Genomic DNA, 24712 nt, shown 5'->3' with positions numbered 1-24712 from the left:
ACTGCAATGTCTTTGGGATGTGTGGTTTTATTTACACATAAACACAACCTGAGCATAGGATCTTGCTTCACCATTAGTCACAGTTTTGGATCCAGCACAGGGCAAGCAAGTTTGTGTCTCCAGCTTCCAGCCTTCTTCTGGTTCAGTTCATACACACACCTCTCTGGCTCTTGTTCTCCTACCTAGCAGACAGGTGAGGCAGGTGGAGGAAAGCCCCCCCCCCCATTAGCCTGGAAGGCATCGTCAGTTGTAGCTCTTGCAACCTGAACCATCCTTTTGGGATGCTGATGAAGACACTTGAGTGGCCAGCTAAGGTCGTCGTTTTGCAAAGAAACATGTCTGGTAATTTGGTAGGAGTTGAACCCTTTATTTAGATTCTAACCCTCACTGGGTAGAGGACCCCAAGAATTGGAAGTAAGTTGGGGCATCCTTCAAACTGGCCCCACAAACTCACAACTGTATTGTGTAGTTGGCCCAAGACAAGTCAAAAGAGGTGGCTTTGGGTATCTTGGAGAACAGAAGGTAATGGTCACCTTTGACAATGCGATGGGTGTTCTTAACCCTTGTAAGATTGGGGAAAGCTCTTTAGTAATGAAATATTGGGTTCAAAATATACCCCTCTCCCATTTCACAGTGTGTTGTTGTTTAAATGATACATTGGATACATTGCATTGCAGGAGATTGCACTAGATGACCGTTTGGGTCTCTTCCAACTCTACAGTTTTGTGGTTTTGTGATCCAGTTTAGTGTAATAAAATTCTAGAGATGTCACCTTCTTAATCAGTTGTGCCTTTCACAGCTTTATAGTGACAACTTTTGTGGATCGGATCCTGTTTTGTTTAGCTTATGATGGGTTTGTTCCATAAGGCAGGATAAATTGAGGTGTGTTTTTTCTTCTTTTCCAGAAGCTTTAGCTCATAGAATCATTGAATTGGAAGTTACCCAGAGAATCATCTAGTCCAACCCCCTGCAATGCAGGATTACGCAGCTGCCCCTTACTGGGATCAAACTTGCAACCTTGACATTGTCAGCACCATGCTCTAACCAACTGAGCTATTTGCCTCCAACAAATATTATTTAGGGAGGATATCTGCTGCTTGCAGGGGTTTGGGTGATGGTCTCTACAGAGTCTGGCTCTGGGGGGGTCTTTGACTGCTGATCTCTCTTCATGTCTAAACGGAAGGAATTGGAAGTTTCAATGGCTCCTTAAAGGCCTTTGGAAGGTGCCACACTGACCCCATTTTTTAATATTGCATTTTGGGGATAATATGTTTAGGTTCTTGGTCTGGCGCCACACTTTCTTTTCTCAGGGTGAGGGAAATGGCTTTCTATAGAATCCCAGTCACCTGCTTTTAGCGTGGCAATCAGAAAAAAGCATCAAAGTAAAGATTATGAAATCTGGCTGCTATTATGTGAAAGAATGTGGAGGTGTTACATGGGGAGGGTTTTTGGCTCAGTGAGGAGGTGTGCTTGCATGACTGAGTTCAGGGTTATTTCTGAAGGCAAATGAGGATCCTGCAGAACACCTTATTAAGGCACTCCAATTCTTTTTTGGGAAGCAATTATGTAAGATTCCGTCTGAGATGACTCTGTGGTGGGCTATAAATAGAATGCGGTATCTTATCTTAGAATGCCATAATTGGTTTCTTGTAAAATGTGTGAGTGTATATAAGATGAGAGGGTGCTTCTTCCCCCCCAAATGCAAAGACAGAAGTTGCAGTCTCTGGCTTTGCCAATACTTCTGTGCACGCACGTATTTCTGAAGTTTTACATTTGCAACTTTCTTATTAATTTTTATTTTTATTTTTGCAAGTCGCCGTTGTGCAGCAGCATTGTGCCTGGAGATCACAGCACAAAAAATCACAGTGCTGTGGTTTTTGCAGTCTCACCTAGATACTTTTGGGGAGAGTTGCAGTTTCACCATTTCCCATGTGTTCAGGTGGCTATCCGAAACCTGTTAAGAAGCAAGGATTGCTACACCGCAGGTTCAGCCTGAAAATGATGGCAAGCTGCACGCATTAAAATTCCAAATTTTAATTTTGAATTTTAGAAATTATCGCAGTTAAACTAAATAAGAACATCTAAATAAGAAGAGCCTGCAGAATCAGGCCACTGGACCATCTAGTCCAGCAACCTGTTCTCTCAGTGGCCAACCAGATGGCTGGGGGGGGAACCAGCGAGCAGGATCCAAGCACAAGAGCAATTGTCTCCTCCTCTGGCTCACAGCATCTCATATACAGAATTGCTGCTACCTTGACTGTGGAGGCAGAGCTTGGCCATCCTGGCTAGGAGCCATCGACAACCCTCTCCTCTTCCATGTAATTGTCCAGTCCTCTTTTCATAATAATAATTAAAAGAGCCAGTGTGGTGTAGTGGTTAAGAGCAGTGGACTCATAATGTGGTGAACCTGGTTTGCTTCCCCGCTCCTCCACATGCAGCTGCTGGGTGACCTTGGGCCAGTCACACTTCTCTGAAGTCTCTCAGCCCAACTCACCTCACAGAGTGTTTGTTGTGGGGGAGGAAGGGAAAGGAGATTGTGAGCCGCTTTGAGACTCCTTCGGGTAGTGATAAAGCGGGATATCAAGTCCAAACTCCTCTTCTTCTTCTATTCATTGCTGCTTCCTGTGGGAGGGAGTTCCACAGATAAACTACGCACTGCATGGTGAAGTCCTTCCTTTTACCTCTCCTGGATCTCCCAATATTCAGCTGCATTGGAGAGTGGAGAACTTTTGTCTCCCCACTTTCTCCATGCCATGCAGAATTTTAGAAACGTCTATCATGTCCCCCCTTACTTGCCATTTCTCTAAACTAAAAATCCCCAGCGCTGCAACCCTTCTTTGCAGAAGAGGCACTCCATCCAGTTAACCATTTCTAAGCCTTTTTCGACTCTACAATGTCTCTTTTGTGCTTAAGTGCTGCATTCCAGTATAATATGTAGCTTGGCCCTAAGACTCTCATGAAATTGGCAAAAATAGTACATTCCTGTTGGAAGTGAAGCCATTCATGTTATTTGTTCCAGTTGCTGCTATTAAACAGCCACTTTACACATGGCTGGAAGGATGGATGTGTGTGTGTGTGTGTGTGTGTGCAAATTGAGCAATTTACTTCACCATCACCCTCTTTCCTCTGCAAAGTGATCTTGTTTAATGGCTGAAAATTGGAGCTTTTACAGAAGCAAGTGCCCTGACACACACACACACACACACACACACACACACACACACGATCTAGAAAGAGTAGCAGTAAAGAAAATGTCTGAAAATTAAAGACATTAATGACTGACAAATTCACTGGAGCAGCAGGAGCTTTCATAGACAAGAGTGGACTCGCTTTTCCCTGATACCACCTTTTTCAAGATTGGAAAAATCATAGAACTGCAGAGCTGGAAGTGCTATCTGGTCCAACCTCCCACAGTGCAGGAATCACAACATGGGCATCCTCTGCTGACATCTCTCTAAAAACAACCCCACAGAGGATAATGGCCCTAAATTCTCACCATCCTCACTAAGCATATCATCAACCCTTTATTCCCTTCTTTCTTGGGAGATGTGAAGGGACCACGCCAAAGGTAACAGTAATAATAGTGTTGTTCGCAAAAGCTTGTGCTGCAGTAATGATCTTGCTGCTTTTCAGAGGATGCTGGATTCACACAGCCTATGTATTTCTGGTCTGGGGTCACACCTGTGCTGCATGCAACATGGTTATACTGTGGAACTCCCTGCCATAGAAGGCGGCGATGACAACCAACTTGGATGGCTTCAAAAGTTCTTTGTTGTTTAGTTGTTTAGTTGTGTTTGACTCTTCGTGACCCCCTGGACCAGAGCACACCAGGGACTCCTGTCTCCCACTGCCTCCCGCAGTTTGGTCAAACTCATGTTTGTAGCTTCGAGAACACTGTCCCTCCATCTCGTCCTCTGTTGTCCCCTTCTCCTTGTGCCCTCCATCTTTCCCAACATCAGGGTCTTTTCCAGGGAGTCTTCTCTTCTCATGAGGTGGCCAAAGTCTTGGAGCCTCAGCTTCACGATCTGTCCTTCCAGTGAGCACTCAGGGCTGATTTCCTTCAGAATGGAGAGGTTTGATCTTCTTGCAGTCCATGGGACTCTCAAGAGTCTCCTCCAGCACCAGAATTCAAAAGCATCAATTCTTCAGCGATCAGCCTTCTTTATGGTCCAGCTCTCACTTCCATAGAGGACTAACAATGGCTGCTAGCCATGGGGACTCTCCAGAGTTGGAGGCGCCAATGCTTCTGAGTGACGCTTGCTGGAAAGCGAGGGAGAGCTCTTGTGCTTGAATCCTGCTTGCTGGTTTCCCTTTGGAATTATCTGTTGGCCACTGAGAGAACAGGATGCTGGACTAGGCGGGCCCTTGGCTTGACCCAGCAAGACTCTTACTTTGTTCTTACAAGGGAAGCTTCCTCCTCAAACACGTTGAACACCATCTCCTGGGATTGTTCTCCCACCCAAGACCCACTGAAATTAATGGGGCCTGGGCAAAACCGGGGTGAGGCTGTTGCACAGATTCCATTCATTCTTGTGGGTGGGTGGGTGTGCAGGAGATCTTTCCAGTGGATTGTGCCCATTGTCCTGGATAGGCTTAAACACAAACAAACAGAGAGAGAGCAAAGCGTGAGATGCAACAGTGAAGACCTCTGGAGCAGTGATGGAGGAAACCGCGCGGGCACCTGGAGCGGCAAACATGACGTGCACCTGGGGGCGCGCTGATCCTCCCGGGGGTGCCAGCACAGCCCGCCGATCAAGCAAATACGCCCGGCATATTTGCGCGAACAGGGGGCGGATTTTCCCAACGCCGATCACGCCAATTGCGAAAATCCATCTGCCCGGGGGGGGGGGGGAGTGATGCCACACTGATATGCCCGGGGAGATTTTGTCACCCCCCCAGGCATGACACCTAGGGCACCCACACCCCCACCCACACCCCTTGCGGCGCCCCTGCTCTGGAGTTTCAGCCTGTCTCTTGGCATATCCACACTAACCTTTCCATGACCAAGTGCCCTTTTTGTCACAGAGCTTTCCCCACGATAATGTGATCTTTATAGCTAAATTGGAGCAAACAGCAACCCACAAAAAAACCCAAACTGCCATTTGTTGCACTTCAGCTTTAGAGAGTGGGTTTTCACAGGGGGGAGGAGGGCTTGGACCTTTAAATTTGGACCTGTGCTTGGAAAGAGGGGGGCAAAAGAGAAGTGTGCCTGAGCCATCTGTTCCCCCTTCCCACTCCTCGCATCCATGCTGATGAGCGCAAAACCATCACTGCAGCGTGGAGCCGTGTCCAAAAGCAATTTCAGCCATCCGCTTTTACCATCCTCGGGGACGACACCTAGAGCATAAAAATGCCACCAGGCACAATATAATCAGATGTTTACATCATGTACCTTATCAAGCCACAATATCCAAAAGGACAAGAGGTAAGTTATTGCTGGGGTTTCCGTCCAGAGTTTATAAGCAATCATTTCACGTTGGCGCTGCATAGAAAATATTGTTTATAGCATCCGCGGCTTGGGGAAAGGATTTGCCTCGGAACACTTATGAGGCCTTCTGAGAAAACCCAGCCTGCTTTGAGGCTATGTGCTTTCCCAACAGAGAACAGCCTGACGGAAGAGACTTTTGGAGTATTAGGGCAATGCCAGGGATGGTGCTAGCTTGTCCAATGAGCATTCAACAAAGTTGGGAAGATTCATTGTCCATCCAAAGGCCATCAGGACTGCCAAAAACAGCCGCTTCGGAAGTGATTATAGTTTTTATCACAGTCACTGTTCCACTGTTCATTTTGGAGAGTGCAAGAGGGACATCTGTTTAGAATGTGACACCGCATTCTCCCCCCACCCAAAAAAATACTTGCGGTGAATTTTCCCATTGTGGAACTTTTTATGGGGCAGCAACAAGTGGTAAGGGGTTGCCTCCAGAAGCTGAGAGGAGTTCAAGGGAGCCTGGAGCAGTGGGAGGGAAGACACCCTGGTACTGTATTGGCGGTGGTGTAGCATGGGGAGCCGGGGACCGTGGCACCAGGTGCAAATTTCTGAAGTGGGGGATGCAACCAGGCGCCCCCATGACAGGCTCCCTCATTGAGGCCGAAGCCACGGGGAGGCAAGCCACCTTGGGATGCCCGCACATGCCCTGTCCCTGAGCCAGCCGAGAGGGAGGGAGGAGGGAGGAAGTGGAAAGGGGGGAAAGCACTGCCGGAGCCCTGCGTGTTGCAAGGACAGGAGGGGGAGGCGACACAACGGCAATCCTGGCATCCTGTTTCTCTGCCTTGTCTCTGCTCCCAGGCTGGAGCTGGTTTGCAAGGAGAGGCTCCCTTGATTAGATGCTGGCCGGCGAACAGACTGACCGCTCCCGGCCACCAGGGGGTGCAACACTTGTCCTGCCCCGGGACCTGGCAACCCACGATACGCCCCTGTGTGTTAGGAATGGCTAAGGAAATCTGCAGTATGGCATGTGATGTTGGGGGGGGTTAGGTAGGAATTTTGTTGCTGGAGATGAGGAAGGAAAGCCATCCATTTTGCATTTTAACGTGAACCTATCTAATTTGCATGCCCCAAACGAACAGCAGCTTTCGAGCTTCCCACAAGCCACCGAGAGGACAGGATTCTGGGCCAGGTGGGCCATTGGCCTGATCCCGCAGGTGCTCTTCTCATGCTCGTCTCGTCCACTGCTCAAGTGGAACAGCTTCCTCTTGAGCAACGGACCTTCCTTCCCTCTCCTCCACCCGCACCCTTTGTGCACCCACCGCCTCCTTAAAGTTGGGGGTGGGGCGAGGGGAAGAGAGGGAGGGGAATCGTGGAATCTTAGAACTGTGGAGTTGACAGGGACCCCCAAGGGCCATCTAGTCCAATCCCCTGCAATGCAGGAATCTCAGCTCAAGCATCCACGGCAGAAGCAAAGTTCTGTTGGCCTAGGAGAAATTGCTCCTCTCACGCAATGGCAGAGCTATATCCAACCAACGGAAGACGGCAGTATAGATGTATTGAGCGCCGCTCACCTTCTCTCGCTCTTGGGGTGCCGCGACTTGATGAGCAAACGGCCTTGTTTTGTTAACGGTAATCAGGATCGCGGAGAGCAGCTCCCCTAGGGGGCCACCAAGGAAGTAGCTCTCATCTAAAGCCAATATTGGGATCAGAGCAACTATTGATTAACACCAGCACCTTGGAAGAAAAAGCCTGTCTCTGTGTACAGGAGCGAGGAAGCCCTCCTTCCCGGAGGTATTTGCGAAGTGATGTATAACAATTTAATTAATTGTGCCGACACAGGTTATGACTTCCAAATTGATTGGAGAAGCTTGGAGCTTCACAGCTGAGAAGGTCTGTAGGAACCTCTTTGCTTGGAGAAGAGAAATCTTCATTCCGGATTTCATTATTTTTTTTGGACTCCGGAGTCATAATAGATTCCATCTGTGACAACTCACTCCAGCACCCTTATTTCTCCCCTCTTTGACTTTAAGTAATCAAAATTCAACAAAGCAAAACCAAGAATTAGGCAGCAGCTTTCTATTATAGAGTTATAGCACATGGTTGGATATGTCATCGGAACGTGTAGAGATTTGAACTGAACTCAGACAAGAAGATACGATTATTGTTCTCGTGGAAACAAAGATGGCCAGTAGCAGTGGCTGTCGGTACATGTTGTTGTTGTTGTTTAGTCGTTTAGTCGTGTCCGACTCTTCGTAACCCCATGGACCAGAGCATGCCAGGCACTCCTGACTTCCACTGCCTCCTGAAGTTTGGTCAAACTCATGCTGGTAGCTTCGAGAACACTATCCAACCATCTCGTCCTCTGTCGTCCCCTTCTCCTTGGGCCCTCCATCTTTCCCAACATCAGGGTCTTTTCCAGGGAGTCTTCTCTTCTCATGAGGTGGCCAAAGCACTGGAGCCTCAGCTTCAGGATCTGTCCTTCCAGTGAGCACTCAGGGCTGATTTCCTTCAGAATGGAGAGGTTTGATCTTTTGCAGTCCATGGGACTCTCAAGAGTCTCCTCCAGCACCAGTCGGTATATAATAAGTACCAAATAAAATCAGACTTGTTGGGGACTTGCCAGCCATGAGATTTTTTTCTTAATATATGTCAAAACACTCAAACACATAACAGCGTAGTCTGTTGATGGTGCCTTGAGAAACCCACGTCAAATGAGTCGACTTTTCTCACATTGCATAGAGACTACCGAAACCAAATGTTAAAGGGAAGTTCTGACATATTTCTCCATTCTTAGGCAACAGGTAATTAGCTACAGCCAACAAATATATAATAAGTCCCATCCACAGAAGAATGGCAGATTAAGTTGATGGACTGCGCTGAAGTGGCAAGAATGACTGGAAGAATCAGAAAACTGGAAGACCGAAATTTTAATAAGGAATGGGGAAAATATATAAATTACCTTAAAAAACCACTGTAAACAATTAAAATTATTGTAGGATTGGAATAGCACTCATCGTTTAATGTTGAATTTTGGTTATAATTGTGATTTAGTAGATTTGGATTAATAGGTAAGATGCAGGAAGAAAAGGTTAATAGAAGGACCCACAAAGGCAATGAGGGAAGTCCAGGAGATTCTTCAAAATTCTCTTTCTATGTTGGTTGTTTGATAATTGTTTATAAATTTCAAAATCTGGGGGGGGAAACTATTTAAAAAAGCACACACAGACACAAAATTATAAACTAGTCCTGCGCTGTTATCTTCAAATGTTGAGAATAGCCTGGCACTGAGATTCACTGGTCTTCCTACAATCTCATAAATCTCTTGTGAAACTTGTCTCCAGTATTTCTGTACAGATTTGCAGCTCCACCACATGTGGAAGAGTGTGCCAGAACGAAGTCTGCAAGTAGATACCAAAAAGAGGGGAGCCAGGAATTTAGAATGATCCTGGGAATACTCTGTAAGTCAGGAGAGTCAGCCAAAGTGGGCTCAGTTGGCGCAGGGAAAGTATTGTGAGGAGTAATGGAAAAGAACATCAGAAGTTTCCTCTTCTGGGAAACTCGCAAGTAGGATTTGAGTAGAAGGAGACTTTCTCTCCTCTGGTTTCCAGCAACTGGGATTCAGAAGTATTTCTGCATCGGATGACGGAGGCGGAGCTTCAACATTATCCTTCTGGCTGGTAGCTATTAATAGGCTTCTCCTCCATGAACTTATCTTATCAACTTTTATTTGTGTATTTCTTAAAAAAAAAAAAATATTTACCACTTTGTCACAAAAATGTACCACAGTGGTTTACAACAAGAGGAAAACAAAACTGGGCGGTGAAATAATAAAACATTAAAAATATGTCAAAAGCAAATAATAAACAAAAGCAAACATTGGTTGAGCATTGTGGGTGATATACTCTTAAAGGTAAAAGGACCCCTGACCGTTAGGTCCAGTCACAGACAACTCTGGGGTTGCGGCGCTCATCTCGCTTTACTGGCCAAGGGAGCCAACCTTTGTCCGCAGACAGTTTTTCCAGCATGATTAAGCCGCTTCTGGTGAAACCAGAGCAGCGCAAAGAAATGCCATTTACCTTCCCGCCAGAGTGGTACCTATTTATCTACTTGCACTTTGATGTGCTTTCGAACTGCTAGATTGGCAGGAGCTGGGACCAAGCAACAGGAGCTCACCCCGTCGCCGGGATTCGAACTGCCGATCTTCTGATCAGCAAGCCCTAAGCTCTGTGGTTTAGACCACAGTGCCACCCGCATCCCTCAATGTACTCTTTAAAAAAATATATATATATTAAGGGTTTAGACAATAAAAAAGAGAAAAGAAAAAAAAAACATACACAATACATATAACAACAACACACACAAAAAGCAACACAAAATTCAACAAAACAAAACAAAACAAAAAAAATAACAATTAAAAACAATATCTCTTTTCCATTTCCATTTTTAAATTACTTACTTTCTGGACTTCCTCATACCTCCCTCTTTTGTATTCCAATCCAAGTTATTTGTCCAGCAGTTTCTTTTCCACTTTTTTAATCCCAAACTTTAATTTAATAAAATATTAAAATATATAACTTCAACTTCTTTAAACCTAATCCTTGGTCTTAGTATCATATAACATTAAAATTTTCCCTCTTAATATCAAATTTCCATTTCTTTAAACATCTTTAATCTTAATCTTAATCTTAGTCTATCATTAACTTTAACCTGTACAGCTGGAAACCACTTATTTTCAATCCAACATCGCTCTAACATTCTTTAATTTTGCAGTGTTTCTGAAGATAGTCTTTGAATTTCTTCCAATCTTCCTCCATCGACTCTTCTCCCTGGTCACGGATTCTACCAGTCATTTCCGCCAATTCCATATAGTCCATAAATTTCATCTGCCATTCCTCCAGCGTGGGAAGTTCTTGTGTCTTCCAATACTTTGCGATGCGTATTCTTGCTGCTGTTGTTGCATACATAAAAAAAGTTCTATCCTTTTTTAACACCATTTGGCCGACTATGCCCAGGAGAAAGGCCTCTGGTTTCTTAGGGAAGGTATACTTCAATACCTTTTTTAATTCATTATATATCATCTCCCAGAAAGCCTTAATCTTTGGGCACGTCCACCAAAGGTGAAAAAATGTACCTTCAGTTTCTTTACATTTCCAACATTTATTATCAGGCAAATGATAGATTTTCGCAAGCTTGACTGGGGTTATGTACCACCTGTATATCATTTTCATAATATTCTCTCTTAAGGCATTACATGCCGTAAATTTCATACCTGTGGTCCATAACTGTTCCCAGTCAGCAAACATAATATTATGTCCAACGTCCTGTGCCCATTTAATCATAGCCGATTTTACCGTTTCATCCTGAGTATTCCATTTCAGCAGCAAGTTATACATTCTTGACAAATTCTTAGTTTTGGGTTCTAACAATTCTGTTTCCAATTTGGATCTTTCCACCTGGAAGCCTCCGCATCCCTCAATGTACTCTTAACTGTCTGCATATCTATAAGGAGAGGAAACTGAGAGGAGGTAAGAGGTGCTTCAGCTGTCTGAAGGAGTGTCACATGGAGGATGGAGCAAGCTTGTTTTCTCCTGATCTGGAGGGGAGGACCTGAACCCATGGCTTCAAGTGAAAAGAATGGAGATTCCAATTAAGCATCAGGAAGAGCTTTCTGACAGCAAGAGCTTTTCAACGGTGGAACGGTCTCCCTCAGGAGGCAGTGGACAGTTCTTCATTTGAGGTTTTTAAGCATTTGAGATTCCTGCATTGCAGTGGGTTGGACTAGATGACTCTCGGGGTCCCTTCCAACTCTATGATTCCTTCTTCTTCTTTGGTGATCCTTCATAACTGAGATGGTCTTCCATAAACACATTTTTAACAATGAGTCCGTAGGTGATTGTGGAGGCCAGTTCTGGACCCACACATCCTTCCACAGTGGGGACATAGGTTTCCCGGCAGGAGCTGATCATGGTGTGGATTTGCCAAGCGTGCCTTCCTCTTAGTTCATTTCTCCCTTGCATCCTGTTTGAGTGTCTTCAAAGCCCATGACACCTTTGGTAAAGGCTGTTCTCCAACTGGAGCACTCGCAGGCCAGTATTTCCCAGTTGTCGGTGTTTATACTACATTTTTTAAGATTTGCCTTGAGAGTCTTTAAACCTCTTTTGTTGACCACCAGCATTACGCTTTCCATTTTTAAGTTCGGGATAGAGTACAGTGGTACCTCGGGTTAAGAACTTAATTCGTTCTGGAGATCCGTTCTTAACCTGAAGCAGTTCTTAACCTGAGGTACCACTCTAGTTAATGGGGCCTCCTGCTGCCACTGCACTGCCACTGCACAATTTCTGTTCTCATCCTGAAGCAAAGTTCTTAACCTGAGGTACTATTTCTGGGTTAGTGGAATCTGTAACCTGAAGGGTCTGTAACCTGAAGCATCTGTAACCCGAGGTACCACTGTAATTGCTTTGGAAGATGATAATCACGCATCCGCACAACATGACCAGTCCAACGAAGTTGATGTTGAAGGATCCATGATTCTATTAAAGGAGCTGGGAGCATGTTGGCTGCAGGACTCTGGTCAAGAGGTCTCTTACTGTGTCACTCTGTAAGGAAATACAGAGGCCCTCTTCTTCTCCTCCTGGGGTGATGTCCTAATAATGTCATTGCTTGATTTCTGCTTCTTTGGTGTATCGCTGTTCCTTTCTTCTCCCCCAGCAGGAGATCTCTCTTAACTATGTTCCTGTTGCTCTTGCTTCTCCTGCACTTTTCACGTTCCCAGGATCGCTCTTTATCTCACCTCCCTTTTGATCATTTCCACCCTGCTTTGAGTTATTAAGCTGGACCCTTATTCATCCATCGGCGCTGACCTTCCGACCTGTAGCAACTCTCACAGCTTGTTTCCACACAGAGCCTCCTGCCGTGGACCTTTTGATAAAGAAAGCAGCAGTTCCATCAAAAGAGATGCTTTCGTTTGAATTCTCTCTCTCGCTCACATGCTCACACTTGTTCAATTCTTCCGTCCTTTATGTCCGTTGGGATTTGAATCGGTAACGAAGAGAGTCCTTTGGCTTGGAAACTTTGGATTGAAAAATGAAGTCTGAAGCACTGAGCAAAGCTGCAAAAGGTAAAGGTACCCCTGACCGTTAGGTCCAGTCGGGGACGACTCTGGGGTTGCATGCTCATCTCGCTTTACTGGCCAAGGGAGCCGGCGTTTGTCTGCAGACAGTTTTTCCCGGTCATGTGGCCAGCATGACTAAGCTGCTTCTGGCGAAACCAGAGCAGTAGTTGCTTCGGAAGACAATAACCAGAGCAGAAGAAGAAGAGTTTGGACTTGATATCCCGCCTTTCACTCCCTTTAAGGAATCTCAAAGCGGCTAACATTCTCCTTTCCCTTCCTCCCCCACAACAAACACTCTGTGAGGTGAGTGGGGCTGAGAGACTTCAGAGAAGTGTGACTGGTTGCCATCAATAGCCCTCTCCTCCAAGTTGGCCGTTGCCATTAGTGGCCAACACTGCCTCATGTGGCAGTGAGTTCCAGAGTGCATTAACGTGCTGCATAAAGAAAGGCTTTGTTTTACCTGTCCTAAATTTTCCAACACTCAGCCTTTTGGAAGCCCAGAAGTTCTGGTGTTTTGAGAGACAGAGAAAAACTTTTTATCTTTCCATTTTCTCCAAGCCGTGCATGATCTTATAATCTTCTATCGTGCCACTGCTTCCCTGCCTTTTCTCTAAACTAACACGTTCCCAACGCTGCAACCGTTCTTCGTTGTGGTGCTGGAGCTGATCTTCAGCTATGGGATGGCAGCGTGTGGAGAGGCTAGGTGCCACTCCTGAAAATGACAGCAAACTGGGGGATGGGTGGCTTGGGAAAACTCCCCACTGGCTCCGGAAAGCAACAAAGCAAGAAAAATTAAGCAGCTGTCAACACCATGACTCTGTTTACTAAAGCGAGCAGTCAGGACACCCTGACATTTACAGCGGTTGAAGGCTATCTGTGCCCAACGACCTGTGCAAAGGTGAGGAATTTGCAAGTATTAACAGAAAAAGAAACTTGCAAATGCCGAGGATAAGTTTAGTAAGGTTGTGGCTGGTGGAAAGGGCTCTTACTCCTAGCTGGTGTACTTTATTTTATTGATTGATTTTAAAAAGGTGACCCAAGGAGTGTTGTGGCACATCAGTAGAGAATGCAGAGTCCAGCTATTAGAGGTTGAATCTATTTCTTTACATATCAAAAGCAGTGGTTCCCAAACTTTTGGAAATTACTTCCCCCTTGGCACCGTAAACTTCGCCCCCAATGCCCCCTACCCTATTAAAAAGATCCCCCCCCCCGAATAGTGGTTTCCACAACCCACTAAGGAAGATAATAACACCAAACAGCAACAATTCATTGCACACTGATTCCAAAATCAAATTAAATCTATTTAGTGATTTTTAACCTTTTAAAGAGGAGAGTGCAAAATGTGGTCTGAAGCTCAACATCAAAAAAACTAAGATCATGGCCACTGGTCGCATCACCTCCTGGCAAATAGAAAGGGAAGAAATGCTGGTGGTGAGAGCCCCGAAATAAATAAAGAAGAATCTGGTAGAACAGATGAGACCTGTTGGATAAGAAAACAAGCAAACAGAAGCCTTCAAACAAGGCAGGCGGTGGCCCCCACCCCCCACTTGTCGGTGTTGCAAATATTGAAGGCAGGGAATCCTCAGTCCCTGAAGCAGTTGTCTGGCACCATCAGCATCACGGTTCTCTCTCAAGGAGGATGTGTCAACAGCATCCAGTGTTGACAACCTGCAAAGAATTCAGAGTAGAGATGAGAACTCCAACGGAGGACTAAAATGTGACTTTGGTTTAAGAAGCAGAACCAGTGCTGGATTTACATATAAGCTGAACAAGCTCTAGCTTAGGGCCCCACTCTCTTGGGGGGCCCCAAAAATTTTAAAGGAAAAGAAAACCTGGATGTACATTTCCAAAATATAAGATAAAGAAAACCTACATACAGCAACAGTGTTTTGTGATGCGTAGGTTCCTATGATGTAAGCCATGGGCTCTGGCTGCTCTCTGAAATATCACTGGTTTGCTCATTTCTATATAGAGTGGAACCTCAGGTTGCGGTAAGGGTTACTTCCGGGTTTCGCCGCTCGCGCATGTACAGAAATGCAAAATGACATCACATGCATGCGCAGAAGCGGCGAATCACAACCCACGCATGCGCAGACACGCTGCTGCGGGTTGCGCTCTTTTTGTGTTGCGAACGGGCCTATGGAACGGATCCCGTTCGCAACCAGAGGTACCACTGTATTCTGTTGGGAGCCACCCAGAGTGGTACCTCAGGTTACATACACTTCAGGTTACAGACTCTGCTAACCCAGAAATAGTGCTTCAGGTTAAGAACTTTGCTTCAGGATGAGAACAGAAATCATGCAGAGGTGGCGCAGCAGCAGCAGGAGGCCCCATTAACTAAAGTGGTGCTTCAGGTTAAGAACAGTTTCGGGTTAAGAACAGACCTCCGGAACGAATTAAGTACTTAACCCGAGGTACGACTGTAATCAAGTTGCTGTTGCTGTTATGTGGATAAGCCCTTACCCTGAGTGAGACCACGGGTTTGTATTGCTCAGTACTGTTTGGACTGACTGGCAGCAAAGCCCCTCGAGGATTTCATCCCCGGTTTCGCTGCCAGCCCCACCCGCAGATGCCAGGGGGGTTGAAATTGGGCCCTTCTGCATGCAAGGCACATGCTCTCCCCAGAGCTGCACAAGCGCCTCTCTTGAACTGCCACGTCACGAGCACTCCAAAAAGTAGCCATTTTCTCGCGATTCTTGACAAATCCAGCCAAGCTCTAGGGCCCAGACATCTCGGTCCCATAGCTTCCCCCAGTTGCGCATCCTTCCCCGCAGCTGCGCCCAACAGCACTCCAAACAAATCTCCAATTTCCAGGCTCCAGCCCGCTAATCCCTCCTCCATGCCCTTTCATACAAGCTCAAACAGCTTTGTTTTGGAAAATTGCTAATTAGCAGCTTATGCCGTCTTAGCCACATTATGCAGGTTGATTGCAGAGCCGATCTCATAAGTTTCTGTCTCGGGGGATTGTGTCGAAGTGGAAGCGAGTCCTTCATGCCTCTTCCTCCAGAGCACCCCCGGATAGTTTGGTTTCATTAGAGGAGGTAATTAGCGGCTTACGGCTACTCCAAAGGGCCATCTTGATTTTCTTTTTCAATCAAGCACACTCGTTCAAAAGAACACTCTTCCCCTTTCCTGAGCAGCTAATCAGTCCCCAGTCCAAGGCTGATGGCTTTGCTTTCTGCTTCTGGGTCAAAATATGCATCTCGTTAGCAGGAACGCGAACTTTCGTATCAAGTGCACATTGATTCCTCTAAATGATCCGGCCATGTTTGAATTTGGCAGGGGTGGGGTGGGCAAAGGGAGACGGCCTTTCCACTCTAAAATGATGGCAAAGTTTTCCAACGGGGGGAAAAGCCCGGATCGGACTCTGCAAACTTGCATCCATCCCTCACCTCCACCGAGTGCTCTGTGCCAAAGCAGCAGAAAGCAGGGTTGAGGCGCAACACTCCCTGAGCCACATTGTGCTGAGTCTGGATTTCAGTCCTGACCACACCTCGAAGCAGCAAGGCTGCAGGAGCCATCAGGGCACAGTCCCATCATCACAGCTTAATAATAATAATAATAATAATAATAATATTTATACCCCACCCATCTGGCTGGGTTTCCCCAGCCACTCTGGGCAGCTTCCAACAAAATATTAAAATACAGTGGTACCTCGGGTTACATACGCTTCAGGTTACAGACTCCACTAACCCAGAAATATTACCTCGGGTTAAGAACTTTGCTTCAGGATGAGAACAGAAATCGTGCAGCGGCAGCTCAGCGGCACCAGGAGGACCCATTAGCTAAAGTGGTGCTTCAGGTTAAGAACAGTTTCAGGTTAAGAACAGACCTCCAGAACGAATTAAGTTCTTAACCCGAGGTACCACTGAGGTACCATCACATATTAAAAACTTCCCCAAACAGGGCTGCCTTCAGATGTCTTCTAAAAGTCAGATAGTTGTTTATTTCTTTGATATCTGGTGGGACGGCATTCCACAGGGCTGGTGCCACTACCGATAAGGCCCTCTGCCTGCTTCCCTGTAACCTCCCTTCTCATAGTTTAGGGGCCCAGTAGACCTGAAGGAGCATCTCCACCACCATTGTTCTTCCCAGACACTGAGGTCCAGCGCCGAGGGCCTTCTGGCAGTTCCCTCGCTGTGAGAAGTGAGGTTACAGGGAACCAGGCAGAGGGCCTTCTCGGTGGTAGCGCCCGCCCTGCGGAACCCCCTCCCGTCAGATGCCAAGGAAATAAGCAACTATCAGACTTTTAGAAGACATCTGAAGTTCAGGGAAGTTTTTTTTTTTTAACCAATTTATTTATTTTGTTTTTCAAATTAAAATTTTACAGAGCTGTATCAAACATAAAACATAAAAAGAGGATTCCAAGAAATCTCTTGGACTTCCATTCTCCCCTTTGTGGGTCCTATTATGAATCATTTCCTCCTGCATCTTTTACATAACTCTCAACGTTTCCCGTTTTTTAAGGGAAATTCCCTTATTGCGAATAGGATTCCTCGCAAGAAAAGGGAAAAGCTGACAGCTATGATTTTTTATGATACTCCAAGTCCTTTACCTCTTCCATTATGTCCAGAATTCAACCTTGAACTACAAGTGATATTCCAATCCTACTAACGATTTTAGCTGTTCACAATGGTCTTTAAGATAAGTTATAAATTTTCCCCATTCCTTATTAAAATGTTAGTCTTCCTGAATCTTCCAGTCCTTTTAGCCATTTCAGCATAATCCATTAGCTTCATATTCCATTCTTCTCTGGTAGGGACTTTACCTTCTTTCCATCTCTGGGCCAGTAACATCCGTGCAGCCATGGTCGCAGACATAAATAGTCTTTTCTGCTATTTTCAGCACCTAGAATTCCTAAAAGGGAGGCTTCAGGCTTTTTAAAAAATAGCTGTTTAAAACATTTTTTTTCAACTCATTATATATCATTTCCCAAAATCCTTTTGCTACCTTACAATTCCACCACATATGATAAAATGTGCCTTTGTTTGGGGAAGTCTTTAATGGCTGATGTTTTACTGTGTTTTGAATATTTTGTGGGGAGCCGGCCAGAGCTGCTGCGGCAACCCAGTCCGATGGGCGGCATATAAATAATAAAAATATTATTATTTTCCTGGCCTACCACCCTGGTCTGAACCCATAAGGAGGTAAGAAGATCCTGGCTGCTGGATCAGGGCCAAAGGGCTTAGGGCCTTCGTATTTACGGGACCGCCTCTCCTAGTCTGCCCCGCAGAGGACCTTAAGGTCCATGAATAATCATAGTTTAGAGGTCCCAGGCCCTAAGGAAGTCATATTATCCTCCACCAGGGCCAGGGCCTTCTCGGTGGTGGCTCCAACCTGGTGGAATGCTCTGTCCCATGACACCAGGGCCCTGCAGGATTTCACTTCCTTCTGCAGGACCTGTAAGACAGAGCTACTCCGCCTGGCTTTTAATTTGAACTTAGCCTGATCTTTTATTCCCCTTCCTTCCCTCCCCCTCCCCTTTTTATGAAGATTACCCGCTCTGGGATCCCACGGCTAATTCCCCCCTGGTCTCCTCGCTGGCCCAAATAGGACTAATTTAGCCAGCTAGCCCTGGTGATCATCTAATGTTTATTGGATGGATTTCCCCCTAGATTGATTTTTGAATTCTGAATTTATTGTTATTCACATTTTATACTGTATTTTATGCTGGTTTTTGTTGCGTCAATTAAATGTTTTTAATTTGTTGTTAGCCACCCTGAGCCCAGTTTTCTGAACTGGAAAGGGTGGGATATTATTATTATTATTATTATTATTATTATTATTAGGGGCTATCTAAACCAGAATCCTCTTCTCCTGGTGTCTCCAACAGTGAAGGGAGAACATATGCCTCGTACCTGGTAGCTGCTGATAGCCTTGCGTGCATTTGTCTAGCCCAGGCAGAGAGGACAGCTGCTCTGTTTATCAGCGAAGCCGCATTTGCATGTATATGTGTCTGGTTCCAGAATGCGTGTAAAAGCATTACGGGCGAGTGAATCCGTATTTCCTGCTACACTGCATTAGATTATGTCTAATCTGCCTCCGTGAGCATGTTGTGTTATGCACACAGGTGTACAACATGGGATATGATGACTTGTCGATTTAGCCAGATTGCATTTTTATATATATATATAAAAAATGTGGTTTTTGAAATGTATTGACTTGTGCTCAGAATTCTTACTGGGATATGTTAAGAGGAAGGGAAAACCCCAGACCATCGATAATACATGAGGAAAAGAGCAGAAACGTAGAAACGTGGTTAGGTTGCAGGGCGGGTGGAGGGCAAGGAGCAGTTGAAGCTGCAAAAATGGAGGAAAGAGAGAGAGAAAGGGACCCCAAAATGTTTTAATTACGCAGGGAAATGCACTGTTAGCAGAGACTCAGAAAATGTTTGTATTGCTTTGCTTTTGAGTCTGAGTGTTTGTTGTTGTTGTTGTTTAGTTGTTTAGTCGTGTCTGACTCTTTGTGACCCCCTGGACCAGAGCACGCCAGGCCCTCCTGTCTTCCACTGCCTCCCAGAGTTTGGTCAGACTCATGCTGGTAGCTTTGAGAACACTGTCCCACCATCTCGTCCTCCGTCGTCCCCTTCTCCTTGTGCCCCCCATCTTTCCCAACATCAGGGTCTTTTCCAGGGAGTCTTCTCTTCTCATGGCCAAAGTCTTGGAGCCTCAGCTTCAGGATCTGTCCTTCCAGTGAGCACTCAGGGCTGATTTCCTTAAGAATGGAGAGGTTTGATCTTCTTGCAGTCCATGGGACTCTCAAGAGTCTCCTCCAGCACCATAATTCAAAAGCATCCATTCTTTGGCGATCAGCCTTCTTTATGGTCCAGCTCTCACTTCCATACATCACTACTGGGAAAACCAGAGCTTTAACTATATGGACCTTTGTCGGCAAGGTGATGTCTCTGCTTTTTAAGATGCTGCCTAGGTTTGTCATTGCTTTTCTCCCAAGAAGCAGGCGTCTTTTAATTTCGTGGCTGCTGTCACCATCTGCAGTGATCATGGAGCCCAAGAAAGTAAAATCTCTCACTGCCTCCATTTCTTCCCCTTCTATTTGCCGGGAGGTGATGGGACCAGTGGCCATGATCTTCGTTTTTTTGATGTTGAGCTTCAGACCATATTTTGCGCTCTCCTCTTTCACCCTCGTTAAAAGGATGTTTAATTCCTCCTCACTTTCTGCCATCAAGGTTGTGTCATCTCCATATCTGAGGTTGTTGATGTTTCTTCCGGCAATCTTAATTCCGGCTTGGGATTCATCCAGCCCAGCCTTTCGCATGATGAATTCTGCATATAAGTTAAATAAGCAGGGAGAGAATATGCAGCCTTGTCGTACTCCTTTCCCAATTCTGAACCAATCGCTTGTTCCATATCCAGTTCTAACTGTAGCTTCTGTGTGTTTATGTGTGTGTGTGTATGAGGAGGAAGATAGATGAGAGAGAGAGAGAGAGAGAGAGAGAGAGAGAGAGAGAGAGAGAGAGAGATAGATTTGGGGCTTATTCCAATGTTTCTGCTAACCTTCTTTAAATAGAATACCTACTGAGTAACTGGATCAAATGTACATTTAAAAAGCCCCCAATAACTCTCAACCTGCTAGGAGTTATGAAGAACTTTCTTTCTCCAATAAAACAAAATGATGGCACATAAGTCACTGGGGAAAAGAGTTCCACACCATATAAAGTACAAAAAGTTACAAATGAACATGCGCTATGCAGGGAGATTATAGCTAACTATTGGGAAGAACTGTCTGGCCAGAGTGGTGCATGCTCTGGTTATCTCCCGCTTGGACAACTGCAATGCGCTCTACGTGGGGCTACCTTTGAAGGTGACTCAGAAACTGCAACTAATCCAGAATGCGGCAGCCAGACTGGTGACTGGGAGCGGCCACCGAGACCATAGAACACTGGTCCTGAAAGACCTACACTGGCTTCCAGTACGTTTCCGAGCACAATTCAAAGTGTTGGTGCTGACCTTGAAAGTCCTAAATGGCCTCAGTCCAGTATACCTGAAGGAGCGTCTCCCCCCCCCCATTGTTCTGCCCGGACACTGAGGTCCAGCTCCGAGGGCCTTCTGGTGGTTCCCTCCCTGCGAGAAGCAAAGCTACAGGGACCAGGCAGAGGGCCTTCTCGGTGGTGACACCCGCCCTGTGGAACACCCTCCCACCAGATGTCAAAGAGAAGAACAACTACCAGACTTTTAGAAGACATCTGAAGGCAGCCCTGTTCAGGGAAGCTTTTAATGTTTGGCACATTACTGTATTTTAATATTTGGTTGGAAGCCACCCAGAGTGGCTGGGGAAGCCCAGCCAGATGGCTGGTGTATAAATAATAAATTATTATTATTATTATTATTATTATTATTATTATTATTACTTTCTGAGGGTGTTTCTCAACCCTAGAACAGGCAACCTCGGAAGGTGATGGACTCTCCTTCCTTGGAGGTTTCTAAGCAGACGTTGGATGGCCATCGGTTAGGGATTCCGAAGCTGTGATTCCTGCATTGCTGGAGGGGATGGGCTGGATGACCTTTGGGGGTCCCTCCCAACCCCACACTTCTATGATTGCATGAGTCTAAGCTAAGGGTGTGTGGGTGTGGGTGTGTGCGCAGCATCTCCCTTCTCAACTCAGGGAGGAAAAGGCCTTGTGACATCCCTCCAGAAAGCACAACCCTTCAGATCTGGTAAAGGCTCTTCAAAAACTGACAGTCGCGCCCGGGGTCTGTCCTTCAACAGTAACCTTTCGCGGCCGCTCAAGGGAAGGGTAATCAGCTGCAATGCCAGGTAAGCAAACCTGTCACCGGATCGGAGGCATTCGGCTCCGAGAGCTCCCAAATGCAATGCCTTCTTCCCCACCTGACAAACAAGGGTGTTGCTTCCCCGGAGAATAACATAAATGTGCTTTACGGCCCAGTTGACAGCCTGGGGAGGAAAGGTGTGTCTCTGTGCATAGCAGCAGGGGCAAGAGAGGACTTTGCATTCATCTTGTGGCTCTTGGTTTGTTGGGGAGGGAGACTCGCACAGGGTCCGTATCCCGTTGTGCACGCAAGGCTTTTCTTTTGGGGGGGGAGGCAGCCTTGGAAAGCACTGCAGGGTTGCAAAAAGGGGGGGGGGGGAGAGAAAGTGCATTTGCAGAATAAGGTGTGACAGTATTCAAAAAGGAACAGAGAAAAGGAGGAGGGGAAAATACCTCTCTCCAGTAACCTTGAAATTCAATTTGAGAGATAAAAAGGGGGCTTGATAAAAATGAGCGAGGAGCTTGGAGGGGGCAGCAAAGAACCACAGAAGAAAGGGAATGAGAAAGCCCAGAAGGGACGGGGTCGGTGCAGGTGGGGGGCAGGAGAGATGCTTTTGTGTGGGTCTCTTTTTTAATAATAATAAAAAAGCAGACAATTATACGGCACAGAGGAAGAAAACAGACTTGCAAAGGAGAAGCATTAGATTTCATGAAATCCTGAAATAGGAGGGCGATGATCAGATGCAGGAATGCACTGTATAAAAAATAATATATTATTCCTGCCTAAAGGAGCCTGCTAAAGAAAGAAGATTGCCTGGAGGACTTCACAGAAGCTGCAAGGAGCTGTGTCTGGATCAGGCTCCCTCTGGACATGGGGTGCGGGTGAGACCCAAAGCCCAGCAGAAGCTGTGGGGTTGCAGAGCAAAAGGTGGGATTCAGCTCAGCTTTTGCACTGGTGCAAGAATTATATAAGAGCATCCGAAGAGCCTGCTGGGTCCAGCCAGTGACCCATCTGGTCCAGCATCCTTTGCCCATGAACATTTGCCCAGACTCCACTTCCAGAAGAAGGAACAGAGAAGGGCTAGGAAAAGCCTCTGAGATTGGAGAAATGAGAAGCAAAATGGACATATCCTTTCATTCCTACTCGGAGGATGATGGCCTGGGGGAAGTCCTGAGAGCCAGAGAGAGAGGTCTTGGAGGATCACATTTGGATCCTGGACCCGACTCCCCCACCCCTGTTCCAGACCCTGAATGTAACAGTCATCTTGGAGATGGGGAAGAGCCTGAGATGGTCAGATGTGAAGTCCTGGGCTTCAGGCAGGGATCTCTCCCAACCCCAGCTGGAGATGCCAAGGATCAAACGTAGGCCCATCTGCATGCAAAGCAGATTCTCTAATCAGGGATCTTTCCTTGGAGAGCCACTCCCAAGCAGTGTAGAGTCCCACTGTTTCTCAGACTTGGGTCCCCAGCTGTGGTTGGAATACAACTCCCATCATCCCTTGCTAGCAGGTAAAAGGATCCCTGGATGGTTCAGTCTAGTCCAGGCACTTCCAAGAGACTGCGATCTACTCCCATTATAAAAAAACCTGGCTATGATCTACCCATTGTCATTGTTGAGCTTTTTTGAGGGGAGGATTGACCAAAGTTGTAAAGGAGATCAGTTTACTTCATACCATGATCGACCTGGGACACACCCGCAATCAACCTGTTAGGCGACTATGGGGTTGCAGCGCTCATCTCGCTTTCAGGCCAAGGGAGCTGGCGTGTTTGTCCACAGACAGCTTTCCAGGTCATGCGGCCAGCAGGACTGAACCGCTTCTGGCGCAACAGGACACCGTGACGAGTGCCAGAGTGCACGGAAACACTGTTTACCTTCCCACCTCAGTGGTACCTATTTATCTACTTGCACTAGTGTGCTTTTGAACTGCTAGTGGGTGGCACTGTGGTCTAAACCACTGAGCCTCTTGGGATTGCCGATCAGAAGGTCAGTGGTTTGAATCCCCGCGATGGAGTGAGCTCCCGTTGCTCTGTCCAGCTCCTTGCTAGCAGAACCAGTGGTCAGGAATGATAGGAGTTGTAGTCCAACAATGACTGGGGGCCCGTGTCTGAGAAACACTGGAGACAGTGTATTAGTAAGCTGGGTGACCCAATTGCAGCTTCCTTCCTCACATCCATATCTCCATGCAAATTCCTCACAGTCCTCTGCTTTCCTCTTTCCTTTGTCAGGAAACTGTCTCTCTGTTGGTGATGAGGGCCTTTGTCAAAGGCAAAACTCACCCGCAGGATAGGGGCCCTGGAAGGGTCCCCCTCTCCTCCTCTGGGCTGCTCTTTTGTGCTTCCGTCCTCCTGACACATCTTACACAATCCTGCTCGCTTTTCTCCGCAAATTGCAAAGCGCTTGTTGTCGGAAGTGCAACATTGCCAGCCCCGCCAGAGAGATCTGATTGCCAGTCAACGGCGATGATGAACTTACAAGTGGCCGCTGAATCGTAGGAAACCTTGCGTGCATGTGCCACATTAGGAAGAATCATTTCCAGGTAAAATTTACAAACCCTGGACGATTCTAATTTGTTCGAAATTACGCGTAAGTGGCTGTCTCTCGCTTGTACATTATCTAAATTACTAGCAAATTGGTCTGTTAGCTTTCATTACGGAGGACATGTGGCCGCAAAAAGTGCCGCCTGGGCTTATGTTTTGTGCTGTTGCGCGAAAGGGCGGCAGCGTTTGGAACCCGACTCGTGAGTTTCGTGGCGGATGCAAATTGGCTCCGCTTCAAGGAACCGTGTCTGTTGATGACTTCCCTTTTCCATTTCGGGTTTTGTCTGAATGTAGGGGGAAAGCCCTCTGCCTGCTTTGCTGCATTGTTTATTTTATTTTAAAAGGCTTGCGGGCTTCTGAATCACAAAAACCTTTCCAGCTGCATGCATGGCAAAATATTAGATGGAGCAGCTAAATACCTTCTCAGTAGTGGTGCCTGCCCTGTGGAACGCCCTCCCAGCAGATGTCAAGGCAATAAGCAACTATTTTACTTTTAAAAGACAACTGAAGGCAGCCCTGTTTAGGGAAGTTTTTAATGTTTGCTGCTGTATTGTTCTTAATATTTGGTTGGAGGTCGCCCAGAGTGGCTGGGGAGGCCCATCTGGATGGGCGGGGTATAAATAATATGTTATTGTTATTATTTATTTATTATTTATTATTATTATTATTAGGAAGTCTACAGACTGGTCATCTGCTATGAGAAGCAGGATGACAGCCTTAATGGGGCCTCGACCCCAGAGGGGTCACCTTCTTCTGCATACCCTCCAGGTGTCCCAATTTTCCAGGTTCAGTCCCAGAATTACAGAAGCTATCCTGGTTTCTGATTTGATACCAGAATGCCCAAGTTTTTCCCTCCCTGCGAGTATAGGGCAGTATAAAAATTTAATAATAATAATAATAATAATAA

At 46.3% G+C, this 24712-nt stretch overlaps 1 protein-coding gene across 2 annotated transcripts in view; it reads left to right on the top strand.

Annotated features, from left to right (window-relative positions):
• Positions 1-24712, top strand: part of MDGA2 (MAM domain containing glycosylphosphatidylinositol anchor 2) — a 388772-nt gene that overhangs the window by 276853 nt on the left and 87207 nt on the right. The window lies entirely within an intron of this gene.

The sequence above is a fragment of the Podarcis pityusensis genome (genome assembly GCF_964106645.2).
Source record: "Podarcis pityusensis genome assembly, chromosome: 1".
Lineage (NCBI taxonomy): Eukaryota > Metazoa > Chordata > Lepidosauria > Squamata > Lacertidae > Podarcis > Podarcis pityusensis.
The sequence above is the reverse complement of the archived record's forward strand: the minus strand, read 5'-3'. Positions and strand labels throughout refer to the sequence as shown.